The 14188-nt window shown below is 38.3% G+C and overlaps 1 protein-coding gene across 2 annotated transcripts in view; it reads left to right on the plus strand.

Moving 5' to 3' along the window:
• The first annotated feature begins 2129 nt into the window (after positions 1-2129).
• LOC114655946 (ras-related protein Rap-1b) overlaps positions 2130-14188 on the plus strand; it is a 197437-nt gene continuing 185378 nt past the window's right edge. Inside the window, exon 1 of one of the 2 annotated variants that reach the window (XM_051933540.1) lies at positions 2130-2184. The gene's annotated coding sequence lies outside the window, so the exon portion shown is untranslated. The remainder of the gene's footprint in view (positions 2185-14188) is intronic. The other variant, XM_051933548.1, reaches the window with a different exon arrangement.

The raw sequence follows: 14188 nt of genomic DNA on the forward strand, positions 1-14188 counted from the left end.
CCAGAAAAGCTGAGATGGAAAATTTATAAGCCAGCCAAGCCTGGAAACACCAAAGACAGGAGTGTGACCCAAACAATCAACCCTGATGATAAAAACATAATGAAGAGAGTGGCGGCAAGGGTCTCCCATTCCCAGATTAACTGCAATATAAACTTCCATTAGAAATGTTAGGGCTGGAAGACCCATTAACCCATATTGCCAACAGTTTGAGAAGAGTAAGCCTGAGTGGAGAAACTTTCCAAAGAAAAATAGCAGAAAATCACCTCTTTGAGTGAGAGCCTAGACTATAAAAATTGCCAGCTTTTCACAGAAGTTAACTGTCATATTTCACAATAAAATACTGCATTAAAAAAGTATTGTGTAATCACAGCAGGCTAAGCCATTTTCTGTCGTAAGACAGCAAATCTGAAAGGTTACCAGTTCAAATCCCTTTACTGCCAGAAGGGATCATGATCTGTTGGGCCTTTGAGCAAGGCCCTTAACCTAAACATTGCTCCAGGGGCACTGTTTCCCTCAAGGATTAAAAAAGTATATCTAATCCAAAAAAAAATCAAATTACTGTAACAGTGTATTTGGAATGGTCCATGTTGAATTGTGGAACATTTTCAGTTTGTGCGTTTTCATACCATTTCACTTATTTGTGTAATGACAATTAAAAGTAAAATCCTGGCTACAAGGACACTGATGGAAATTTGCTTCATATCATACAAACATTACAAAGTTTCATTCATATTAACAACCACAGACCTAATAAGTGACTAAATAGTGAGGTGACAAGGAGAAGGATTTCAGAGACCTTCAAAACTCAACTTGTTGTAAAGTTTGAGGGAATATAGGATGAATATACTGTAAAAAAATCCTCTAAAATATATTACACTAATATTAAATTTTCACAGTTAAAAAACTAACACAACAGATGAATAAAACAATAATTTTAAATATATAAATGCACATAAACTTATATTTAAGCAGTGTTTTAGCTGTCAATAGTTTCAATGTGCAGGAGTATTTTTATGTATTATTACTGTAAATTCACAATGGCACAGAAAACTACATTTACATAAAGTCAATATATGTGCATAAGGAATGCCCACTTTGCAAAAAGACTTTAAATTGTTATTGATGACACCCACACCTTTGCACTGTGAGAAACAAAACCTTAAAGATGGATTGCAAACTTATTTTTCTATGTGTGCTGAAGGTCTTTTTTAGGTTATGGAAGCTGATTTATGGTGTTTTATTTATTTACTTTTGATATAAACAAACAGTAAGTAAAATTGGATCTAAACACGTTTTGTATAATAATTTATACTTCTGTCTCATAGCTCAGGTGTCCTGGCCTGAAATCTTTCTCTACACATTTCCTAAAGCATGAAGTACAGTAAACTGCCAGAAAGAGTGGCTTTTAAACCATAAGGTTTTGGCTCAGTTCATATCTCTGCCTTACTGTGTTGACCCCATTTATGCACCGAAAATGTTACAAAAAAATCTGCCAAGTATAGTTGTATTGTTTTCTTGTATATCATCTTGCATGAAGGTTTTAGAAATTTTACAATAGTAACTATCTGTGTAGTTTACGCATCCTTCCTGTGTCTGTTGTCTGAATGAGTTTTCTCTGGATGCTCTGGGGTGCTTCCACATTCCTGAGATTTGCGTGATAATCTGATGGGTTGAGACAGTGTGGGTGTTAAGTACACCCTGAAATACACTGCTATATCATCTTGACATGGTTTGTTATAATGTTCTTCGGCTAACGAGTGTTTCTTATACACATTCTGTTGATATGTCAGTCTATTACATTTATTTATATGTATCTATACGGATTAAATTATATATATATATATATATATATATATATATATATATATATATATATATATATATATATATATATATATATATATATAAACACCAAATGTAATAGACTAGCAGATACCTAACAAGAGTACTAAACTCATATTTAACAAAAGTACAAGAAACACTTGTCGGCCGAAGAATATTACTTAACCAACGTTCCGTGTTTCATAGAGAAAACAACAGCGCAAGCAAATGTGCGAGTTTAGTCGACTGCCAAAGCGAGGCTGTGACGTCACACGGACAAACTCTAAACCCCACCCAGTGAGGGCGAACGAGCAAGCGCGTGCGCGCGAGGAGAAGCGAGCAGCAGATTGGAGCGGCTGATTTGTGAGTACCTCTAGTCTCAGGAGTGTGTGCGGTTCACTTTTTGGGGTGGGTGGGTTGTGTTTGTGTGTGTTTCTTCAATGTAATGTTTCAAGGGGTCTTATAAAATTGAATTTTCGGGTGGCGATGCTCTTGTTTGCCTTTTTTATTTTCCATCGTGGGTTGGTACCGCCCGAGCGACGGCCGCGCGCTTGCTTGCTTGCTAACAGTTGACTATCAGACTAACTGAGGAGCCGGTCTTAAAAATTGTATTAAGCCCGATTTGCGGAAGAAGCGGGTCAGATGTCTTCGAAATATGGCGGAGTTAGGAGAAGTGATGCGGATCTGTCTTATATTAACGGCACACTTTCTTACCGTTTTTGGGTCACATTAGGAGAAATGACTAGAGAGGGGGAAGGGGGCAATAGTTTGAAGTGAGACCGAGTGGAGTGCGGCGGGAGGCCGGGGTGGGGAGGGGGGTTACAAGCGAAGATGAGAATGGCGTTGCCGCGTGCCAACCCTCCGCCAACACTTAATTAGGAGAAGTCGACTTGCGAGTTAGTAAGGGAGATCTAAAACTTCGGACATGTAATGCAGAGTTTTCGTTTTTTCCGTTGCGTCTAATTTCAGGTTATAATGTTCAATTTGCCAACAGTTCAATGGATTGTCGATTGACTGCAGCGTTCCCTTCGAAGTGTTTTTTTACCTTTCAAAATGGCATTGTTGATGTAAAGCCGGTAAGGATTTTTATTAAAATGCAAACAACATAAATACAAAAACTGCTTGACAATCACAGAGAAGAAGGGCCGAATGTGCCCGGTAGAGGAAATCTTTTCGAGAGGTTGCTGTCTACAAGCGAACCCCGCCTTGTTTAATTAGGAAATCATTTACTGCGACCGGATTAAACGAAAATACTCTACAATGTCGCGTACTTGCAGGATCTTTTCGACGAGCGGATGAATTCCAAATATCCCAAATGCGCCTAATATTTTATCACTAATGGGTACCATTTAAAGCGGTAATGCGTAAGTGTGAAGCGCATCTTGTTGCAGTGTGTGCATTTGTGCAAGTGGTTAAGTAAAGAAATGCACACAGAAAAACCTAGATTGATTAGTCCACTTGTGATTTGGCTGACCCGAAATCATTTAGATTGAATTTAGTAGGCTGACGGTATTCATTCATTGTTACTTTCCAAGTTGCCTTCAGTGATGTCATATAGCGCCTTTGCTGCATTTGGGAAAATGGAACAGTTAATCGGGCAGAATGGAGACAATGTGTAGGTTTGTTTTATATCTGCGAGGAAGACAGAACAGACATTTCTAATAATAATAATCCCAATATTTATATTTTGAATAGAAGTTTATTGTAATGTTTGGGCTTGTGGTAGCTGACAGATGCATCCAATTTATGCAACATGTCTTTTTCAAAGACAGTCTTTTCTCCTTGTTGACTGCACTAGCTTCTACAGTCCAGTGTCTTCAGTGTAGCACTTTGGACAATCTAGTTCACAGAACATACAGGTACTTGGACACCAAGTTAAATTGACAACTGATGGTGTTTCAACACTATTTATATGGTTATTCTTGTTTGTTTTTTGTAAAAGCACACCATTACAAGAAGCATTTACACAAGGTAGAGCTTATATTTTACTTCAGAATACGCACTTTTGCAGGTTTATATTGCAACACCTAAGTCAGTTTGTATAAGTGCGAACAGTTTGGCTTGTTAGGCTTTTAAAAATGGTAAATGCAGGGGTGAACTTTTTTAGGTGTCCGATTTTTTAAAAATTTGTGTGACTTGGTAGGAAGCCTGTTAAAAGTGCAGTGTTTTCTTGACAGTTTCACAAAGTCTGTTTATTTAAATATTAGTTTCCCTTGATTATAATCAGTATAGGGGGAGAAAAAAACTATTTGCATTAACAGTTTTGGGACTAGGTGCTTTCAGATTACTTGTAAACAGATTTAAATAAGTACAGTAGAGGTGTGTTCATTTGTACTGTATTCAGGGAGTGTTTTATGTATATAAATAACCACAAGGATAACTTCTCCTTGCAAAAAAGAAAATGGATAGCAGAGAAGGAATAATTCACAATAAATAAAGTTGGTTTGATACGGCAAGATGATATTGTAGGTTGGAAAAAATGCCTGCAACCAGAAATGTGTGCCACTGATGATATTGTAGGTTGGAAAAAATGCCTGCAACCAGAAATGTGTGCCACTGTAATAACACTAGTCATTGCAGTGCCCATTTTGATTGCTCACAAATATTTTATTCATGTACTTTACAGTTCTATTAGTGTTTAATAACCACACCGACCCGGTGTATATCTTGATATATAGAATTGCATGTGTTTAGGATTGATTTATATATAATTTGAATTGTTCCTCTTTTCCTGGGTGTGATTGTCTGCATGTGTGTGTACTGCAAAGTTTTGGGGGGCTATAAAGATTTGGTTCCTACTTTGTGCTTGTTGCTGTCATAGCCTCTGGCCTTTTGAGTCATTCCTTGGTATACATTTTATCTACTCATCCAGCCCCCCAAGGGTGACCCTCTATTCAAATATACAAGATTGATGAAAAGGTGGGTTGGATACATGCCATAATTTTTTTTTTTTTTTTTAAGTACATATTTTACCTGAAATACATATTCTTCTATTCATAGAAGGCATACAGACCTTCATTCTCATTTTAGGAACTTAAGTACTTATTTTTATTCTCTCTGTATTTAATCTAAGCATCGTCTGTGTATGTTTATTCAACTATGTCTGTATGAAAATTATTTAATCTTTGTGTATAAATCAAGTGTCTATTTGTACGCATATTGTAATTTCAGATTTTTTTTATTGCAGTAAAGGTAAAATAAGCAAGTCATGGCAGTTTTTTAATCACGTGATAACATTGTATAACGATTTTTAATAGTTTTGGTGCTATAAGTTTGAGTGCCTGTTATAATTGGGTTTTAACTGAGTTCAAATTTAACCAATTGCATCCTAAATTGTGTTCAGTTGTCATTTGCTTTCATCTGGTTTGACTTAAGTAAAATAAACTGTTACATTTGCATGATAGTTTCTTGTTTGCATAATTTGTGAGGGAACTGTGGTCCATGTATACAATTATAATTAAAAGGTAATAAGTGGGGGATATTAAATAATTTCAAAGCTATTACACATATCGTGCAACACTGAATATAGTCATATAAGAGCTAAAAAATCTGGTACCACCTGGGTATTGCACAGATAATTGCGTCCCTTTATTACTGGTCCGTATTAACTTGCAGTCTACTGAGAGATCAGTTGTAATCTTAAAAGATTTGTAAGTTTATGACAAAACTGGCCATTTTTAGTGTACTGTGGTTTTATGGCAGTCTTTCCACAGAGTCTAATTTAGCTTTATTCTCTTCTGCAAAGAGTGGGATATAAATATAGCTTAGCACACCTGAATCATGATGTTAGGCTTACCCTTTTCTCAAAAAAAAAAAAAGTAAAAAGGTTTTTTTTTTTAAAGACCTTTTAACGAACAAAATTTATTAGAGCTGAATGAGTCTGAAGTAATTGGTCTTGATTTTTTGGTACGCTTAATTTCAGCCTCTACATAAAAATAACTACAATTTCAGTAAAAAATAGTACAGACATTGGTGTGCACTGTGTATCATTTTTATAAAGGAATTAAGCCCATCTGTTGAATTATTTATCCTTTACAATTCACTTAGTGATCTTTAACCATATTACTGTTTTCACAGATTACCCAAACTACATGCTTATTAGAAAATCTGTAAGACAAGGCATTCTTATGTTAGTGAGGATTTTCTTCACTCATTGAAGGTAGCATAGAGGTTCAGCAGTTTCTTGGAAAATCTGTGTCTTGGCATAGGATGACCAGTTAAATGTTTACAGCAGCAGAATGATTTCCTTGGATGCTAAATGAATACAATTGTCTTCCCCCATCTCGCTCCCCCTTGAGTAGTGTTTCCCACATTGCAACCCTAGTCTTTGCTGCCAAGTTTTTCTATGATACCTTATAAGCACAAGTTCATCTCTTGCATGGTAAATTACATTTCCACCGTCAGTTTTTTTTCTATTCCTTCTTTGGACAGCACCTGGCCATTAGAAAAGTGTCCTGGTATTCTTCAGTCTTTAAATCTTAACATGCTTTATATCGCTGTAACATGAGACGACAAATGTATTTCTTGCTTCTGAGTTTGATGGACCACGCCCTTATTACTTGAATTGCTGAGGATTTAAAATTCTTTTTAACACTGCAAGTGGGAGCCAACTTGTGCCATATGGTTTAGTGCATTTTAGCATAATGCAAAATTGTAATGCCCACTCTACACCTCCAGTGTGTACAATGTTTTTACACCATAGCATTTAGTACTGAAATTTGTGCAACTGTTCTCCTTGGAAATCAAATAGGACATTGTTTCTTTTTAACTGTATTCCATTTACACCTTAGGCAGGTTTGCCAGTTATGAAATGTGGACTTTTTCCAAGGCTCTTAATGACTGAAAAAAAACAAAAAAAACGTTTTTATCCTCATTTTGAACTATTGGTATTTTAGGTGTAACTTTACCAAGAAGTGTTTGTCAGATTAATATCTATATTCAAACATTTAATCTTTGAGATTCATCTGGTAGTTTTACCAAATTGGGTTTTACTAAACTGTTAATTTATCCATGTTTAGATTTTTAAGTTGGTCTGTTATAGCAATTGTATTATAGTAGCTACGTCATTTGTGTGCATGGTGTATACCAAGTAACTGTGGAATTCTGTCTATGCACTCAGTGTAATTGTATCTGCAAATGTTTTGGTATATAGTGTAGAAAGAAACAATGTAAAATTGCTTTTTGTCTTGTATTATGTAGGCTTTTTTATATAAAACACATTTCCCTCCATAATGCTTGGGACAAATACTTATTTCCTTGATTTACCCCTCTGCTCCATAGTTTAAAACTACAAATCAAACAATTCAGATGCTATTAAAGTGTACATTTGCATAGATTTCAGTCACATTATGTAGAAACAACACTTTTTTTCTACATGCCTCAACCATTCCTCCCATTTCACCCCCCACCCAATTATAGGCACCATAGTGTTTTGGTCATAGCAATGGTAGGTATGATGAAAGCATTCATATTTAGTACTTTGTTGCAATATCCCTTGCATGCAAAGACTCCTTGAAGTCTGCGATTCATATACTTCACCAGGTGCTGAGTATCTTCTTTGGTGATATTCTGCCGAGGCTGTAATGCAGCCACCTTCAGCTCCAGGATGTTTCAGAGGCTTTTCTCCTTATGGTTTCTCTTCAGCATATGGAAGGCATGCTCCATTGGATTTAAATTGAGTGACTGGCTTGGCTGTTCAAGAATTTTCAGTTTTTTCACTTTGAAAAACTCTTGTTGCTTTAGCAGTATGTATGGGATTGTTTTAGGAATAAGCACTGTGCATTGAGTTTGGAGGCATTTACTGGAACTTGAGCAGATGTTTCTGTACACCCTCTGATTTCATTGTGCAATTGCTGTCAGTTGCATCATCAGTGAGCACAAGTGTGCCAGTTTCACCTGTGGCAGCCATGCAAGCCTGACCAAGCCATAACAATACCACCACAACCTGACCCCCAAAGGCTTTGTTAAACAGATGAGGTGGTATGCCATCAGTCTCAGAGAGGTTTATTTTTGTCTCGTCTGTCAACAAGACCTTTTCCAGAATTATGCAGGCTCTTTTAGATACTTTTTTGCAGGCTGTAAACTGGCCATCCTGTTTTTATGGTTTACTACTGGTTTGCATCTTGCAGTGCAACCTCTGTATTTCTGTTCATGAAGTACTCTGTGGGTAGTAGTCTTGGACACATGCACATCTCCCTCCTTAACTCTTTTAGGGCGGATGTCGACTTTTGTCGACAGGAGGGGTTGAAGGCGGATGTCGACAAAAGTCGACATCCAGGGATAGAGGGCGACAATCAGCTGTTAATGGCGACAAATCTCACTGTCACGTCACAGGCATTCCCTCTGTGCTTGGAGGAATGCTAGACTCGTTGACTCGGCAAATAAACATTGCGTGTGCGTGAGTTGCGAAATGTAAACAGGCAAGATGGCACCGACATGTGAAAAGGCAGCGAAGCAAGTGCAGAAAAGAAAACACTCGCATTTTGCGCATTATCGCGGAGTCGGACTCTTGATTTTTCAGAATCGGACTTTATTGGCAGTGATCAGGAGATCGAGCAAGAGAGTTAGAAGCAGGCATCAGCTGATCAGACACCAGCCGATGCCGCGCCAGCGGATCTGCTGCCAGTTTCGTGCCTTCGCGCAGCCGATGCATCTACGGCAAGGTTCGCATGGGATAAATACACAGACATTGATCCGTTGAGAGCTGATCTGGCTACCGGAGTTTACAGGACGGCATGGCTTGCTGTTGGACACGGCAGATCACCAGCTACCGGAGTTTACAAGACGGCATGGCTTGCTGTTGGACACGGCAGATCACCAGCTGCTGTACTTCAGGCTGCTCTCTCCTGATGCTGCTTTTCAGCTACTGTCAGACGAGACAAACAGGTAGGCAGAGATTTTTTTTGAATCGCGGGCTGCGTTTGCATCGCATTCTCATTTTTCAAAGTGGAAACCCACAACGAAAGACGAGATGAAGCCCGCTGTGGCATTACAAATAGAGATGAGACAGAACTGGTGATATAACTTCAGGGAGCATTGGTCCAAACGTGTTTTGTCCCCTGGTGGCTTAGGTATGTGCTGCTGCAAAGTTTTATTCACTTCTGTAATAAACAGAAGCAAATCCCATGGGGTGAGCCAGGCTATAATGCCATACATAAAGTTCATAAAGTTTCAGAAGATGAAAAGAGGTGACAATACGGCTTTCATGCTGGCAGAAAACTTGGTGGCAGTGGCATGGCATGATGGCAAATGGGTGACTTGTCTCTCTACAGTACACACTAACAATATATGTTAGAAAGTGCAGCAACAGACAATTGAAAAATAGGCACCAAAGCAACACGTATTGTAAGGAGTGCAATGTGGCAATGACTGAAATTGGCTGCTTTGAGCGAGATCAGACTTTGCTGTGTAAAATGTATGTGATATGTATGTGAAATCATAGAGTATGCAGGCTCATACAACATGCAAGACAGTAACATTTGTCAAAAGTAAATATTTTTTGTTGATTTGATATGTTAAACAATTGCTTTGTGTTCTTTTTTAAAAAATGTTAGTTTTTGGAAAAATATTCAGCCCTGGGAGAAAAGAAACAAAAAAAAAATTAGCCCTAAAAGAGTTAAGACTGTTTCTGATCTGTCAAACAGCCATTACGGTGCTGCCTCTTTACCATGGTGAGGATTCTTCTGTCAATAGGAGTGGAGGTCTTCCTTGACCCCCATCCCCCCCAGTCCCTTTGTGATAACTGAGCTCACCAGTGCATTGATTCTTCTTAAATAATATTCCAGACAGTTGATTTAGGTAAGACTAAGGTATTACCGATGTCTCTAATGGTTTTAGTCATTTTCAGCCTCATAAAGGCCTCTTTGACTTTCATTGGCCCAACTCTTGTCATCATGTTGTACAGTGATGCCAATTGTACCAAAAACTATATGGTGGCCTGAAATGGGATCAATGTATAATTTTTGTTGTTTCTACATGGTGTGACAGAACTGTATGCAAGTGCCCTTAAGTTAAAGTCTGCCATGTACACTGTAATCACAGAGCAGAGGGTTAGGATTCAAGGAAAAATGTTTGTCCCAAACATTGTGGAGATCAATTTAAATGTGTAAACGTTAGGTTTAGTAGTTTTTCTGTCAAGTAATGGCACGAGCTATATAAGTTATGACTTCAGTCAAAGTAGTGGTCTGGTTGAAATTTCATCGGCAAAATGTACAGGGACATTGAGTGTAGTAGTAGGAGACCTAATAAGTGGGTTATTTAGTTCAAAGTGGGAGAAAACTGTATATTGTATTTAGTATTCCATCTTAGCCTCTAGGGTCCATTTTTTGTGGATTTTATTTCAGTAGTGGTGACATGCCATATATTTGTCTTGATTATGGTTAAGTGTTTGCTGGATTGTGCTTATTGTGGGTAAGTGGGCAAGTAAGCTGGTTCATGGAATGAATGTTCTGGGTGCTGGTTTATTATTTGTTTACAGCTTAATCCATACTTATGCAAATGAATGGCTGTCCAGGCAGAATTAATTCGTTAATGTGTTATTGATTCCCAGATTCACTCCCCCACAACTCAATAAAATAATTGAGAAGTTGAAAGAACCATCTTCTTTCTATTCCAACGACATTAATAGGGACAAATATGATACATATCATCAGTTGTTTACCAGCAGATGTGGTTGAACAAATCTACTGTTAATTGTGTCATTACAGTTCAATTGAACTGATGTAAAGATTTATTTTTCTGAGACGTATCAAAAGCAACTTTTTTTTTTTGTTGTTTTTTTAGACACTGAACGATGTGGTTGATTTCTATTTCCAAAAACACTACTTCAAAATAATTTTATTCCTAATGGTTTTTTGTCTGTATTTGGCACATTTAACAGCGATGTTTACTTTCACAAATGCAGATTCATTCAAATTTTAATAGTCAGATATGAAGATATTTGGCTAATTAGCAAATTCCAAGATGTTAAAATATGCTTTTACTGACTCTGTCTGCTTGTCAGCTACTGTCAGTCTGTGTAGTATAGCCATTTATTTGGTGGAAAGCTGTTCTATCTTAATGGCAGTGTTAAATTTATGTTCCAAAATTGAGGAAGTCTTTGACAATAGCAGAGTGAATGTCTAATATGCATTTTTTACAAAATCCCTTAGTTTGCTGGAAATTTGTATATTGTTCGTATGGCTCAGCGAGACTACATCTTAAACAAAACTCTCTCGGGGTTGTCTCCAAACAGAGTGGGAACAATTAGATGGCTGACATTTCTAAACCAATCCAGACACTTGTGGCAGTAACCTGGCCCAACACAGAGCAACGTTCTGATTATGATAAACTGTCTACAGCTGTCCTAAGAAGAACAATATTAATCACAGAGTTGCGTGTGCAGAGAAGACATTGCACATGTTAAACATTACATGCTGCAAGGAGTAAATCTTTTTTTACATGTGATTACAGTATACACTTGACATTCGAAGACATCAATGGACTAGTGCTTTGTTTGGTTTCTTTTGTACTCTCCCTGAAACCCTGGCATTTTAAAGTGCACTGACTGGACACATTGGGGGTGGATGTTTTAAGAACCAAGTCTTGTGGGCGTAGCCTTTGCAGCAGTGGATTTCGTCGCAGATACCAAAAACTGTGACAAGTTGTTCCCAGACATGTGTTCTCGTGTGCGGTTCTCATTTAGCCCTGCAAGATTAGCACATGGTTTTTTCTTTTACTCTTAGGAAACAAATGAATGGAGAAAGATATTTGTCATACCACAATGCAACACACTTACTTGAATATTTAAGACTTTCCACAGCATTATTTTAAACTCCTCACAACTATTAACTGGCTACCTTTGTCTGAAATATGTGTCCTTTATGGTATATCAAATTATGAGATGAAAATGAAACTGCTTTAAAATCCCTTATCAGTATTAGTGATTTTTTTTTCTTCTTTAATAAGGCCATGTCACGTTAGACAACATTTCCTTTGATTTTAAGTTGTGTAATGTGATATACCCAGTAACTCATCCCAACTAGTTCACGACTTGCTTGACAAAATCATACAGGTTTGATTTTATTTGTAGTCCTAGAGGACTAATGCTCTGTGTGCATTAGAGGTGACATACTGAATGCTCATCTGGAGAAACCTTGCGTTTAATGCAGCAATGAGGAATAAGAAACACATGTTTTGGACCTTGCAAACATAAGAGAAGCTTGTCTGTCTGGTGTCCTGTTTTAAGTACTAGGACAGAAAAAAAACGGCAGAAATTGCAGGTGGACTTGCTGTACCTGTTTACCTTCATACAGCATCAACTTCATTAACACTAGAATTACCAGAGTCTACGAAAAAACTCGTAGATCCGGCCCACCTTAAACCGCTTCTTAAATCCGTTCACACCTCTCCGCCAGTGTCTTTTGTCCTCTAAATGTGCTGATAAAAGACAAGCTGCCAGCAGCCTGCTATTCCATCCCCCCTCCGACTTAGAACGTGAACGCACTTTTCCCAGCTCATGCCTTGATTGATTGTCTGGGAGTGAACTGGAGTTTTAGACTTGAAATAATACGATCGTTATTTGGAACACACGCATTCCATGTGTGTACCATTTCTACAGTACAGTGATCCCTCGCTATATCGCGCTTCGCCTTTCACAGCTTCACTCCATCGCGGATTTTATATGTAAGCATATTTAAATATATATCGCGGATTTTTCGCTGCTTCGCGGGTTTCTGCGGACAATGGGTCTTTTAATTTCTGGTACATGCTTCCTCAGTTGGTTTGCCAAGTTGATTTCATACAAGGGACGCTATTGGCAGATGGCTGAGAAGCTACCCAGCTTACTTTCTCTCTCTCTCTCTCTCTCTCTCTTGCGCTGACGTAGGGGGTTGTGAGCAGGGGGGCTGTTTGCACACCTAGACGATAGGGACGTTTCTACCTTCTGTGTGCAGCTGCTTCCTGAAGGACATGCTGCACGGTGCTTCGCATACTTAAAAGCTCAAAGGGCACGTATTGATTTTTGACTTTGTTTTACTCTGGCTCTCTCTCTCTCTCTCTATTTCTCTGCTCCTGACGGAGGGGGTGTGAGCTGCCGCCTTCAACAGCTTTGTGCCGCGGTGCTTCGCATACTTAAAAGCAAACAGCCCTATTGATCTGTTTGCTTTACTCTCTGTCTTTCTGACAGACTCTGCTCCTGACGGGCACTCCTTTGAAGAGGAAAATATGTTTGCATTCTTTTAATTGTGAGACGGAACTGTCATCTGTCTTGTCATGGAGCACAGTTTAAACTTTTGAAAAAGAGACAAATGTTTGTTTGCAGTGTTTGAATAACGTTCCTGTCTCTCTACAACCTCCTGTGTTTCTGCGCAAATCTGTGACCCAAGCATGACAATATAAAAATAACCATATAAACATATGGTTTCTACTTCGCGGATTTTCTTATTTCGCGGGTGGCTCTGGAACGCAACCCCCGCGATGGAGGAGGGATTACTGTAATCTGTGTAAACACATTGTTAAAACAGAAACTTTTTCATATTTTAGTAATAAATGTTACAAAATGTAGGCAAAATGTTACAAAATGTAGGCATAAACTATAGAATGCGTAAAGCTTCACATGCCATACAACAGCTTCCGTGGCGTAGCGCGCTAAGATTTGCCTCTCAGAGCGAGTAGCTTTTCTCTGCCTCACAAACATGAGTTCAATTCCCCGCTGGGGAAAAAGTGTTACTACTTTTTTTTCTTTTTAACTTCAAACGGACATAAAATTTGTAAATTGGTATGCACTGTCAGTTAATGAGATCGTTATATTTTCATGTGGGATGCTCCTTTTAAAATATTTTTTTAACAATTGAGACTGCAATTAACATGAACAACTGTCCTTATAACTTTTTTTTTTCAAGATCCATAACAGACAGACAGAGAGCACTGCGTAATACAGAGACAGACAGACAGGCAGAGATATACAAATATACAGGGAAGACACATGTACTGAAAGAAAGAAAAAATCAACATGTGCGTTGTTCCTGCAGCACTGAATAAGCTCTTGCGCTCTAACATCACCCCTCCCCCCGATCTGGCTCTCTAAGTAACAGCACAAGTACAGATGCAAACCAAGTGTAATCAAGAGTCCTGGTTCGATCCCCACTCACTCCTATATTTGCCATTTTCAGTAGTAAGCTGCTCTTTTTGTTAATATTATACAGTACACACATGCACTTGATTTCATCAAGCGCTGGGTCAACAACTGTTGGATCTGGAGCCGAAGAGTAGTTGTGGTCCTCGAGGATTTTATCATCCTCCTCGCCTGGTATGTCCTCCTCTGTTGGTTGCTTTTCCTATTCCAAACCCCTGTTTTGAAAGTGAGACAGAGAAACTGTCCCACTCAAAC

This window comes from Erpetoichthys calabaricus, chromosome 1, assembly GCF_900747795.2.
Source record: "Erpetoichthys calabaricus chromosome 1, fErpCal1.3, whole genome shotgun sequence".
In the NCBI taxonomy this organism is placed as follows: Eukaryota; Metazoa; Chordata; class Cladistia; order Polypteriformes; family Polypteridae; genus Erpetoichthys; species Erpetoichthys calabaricus.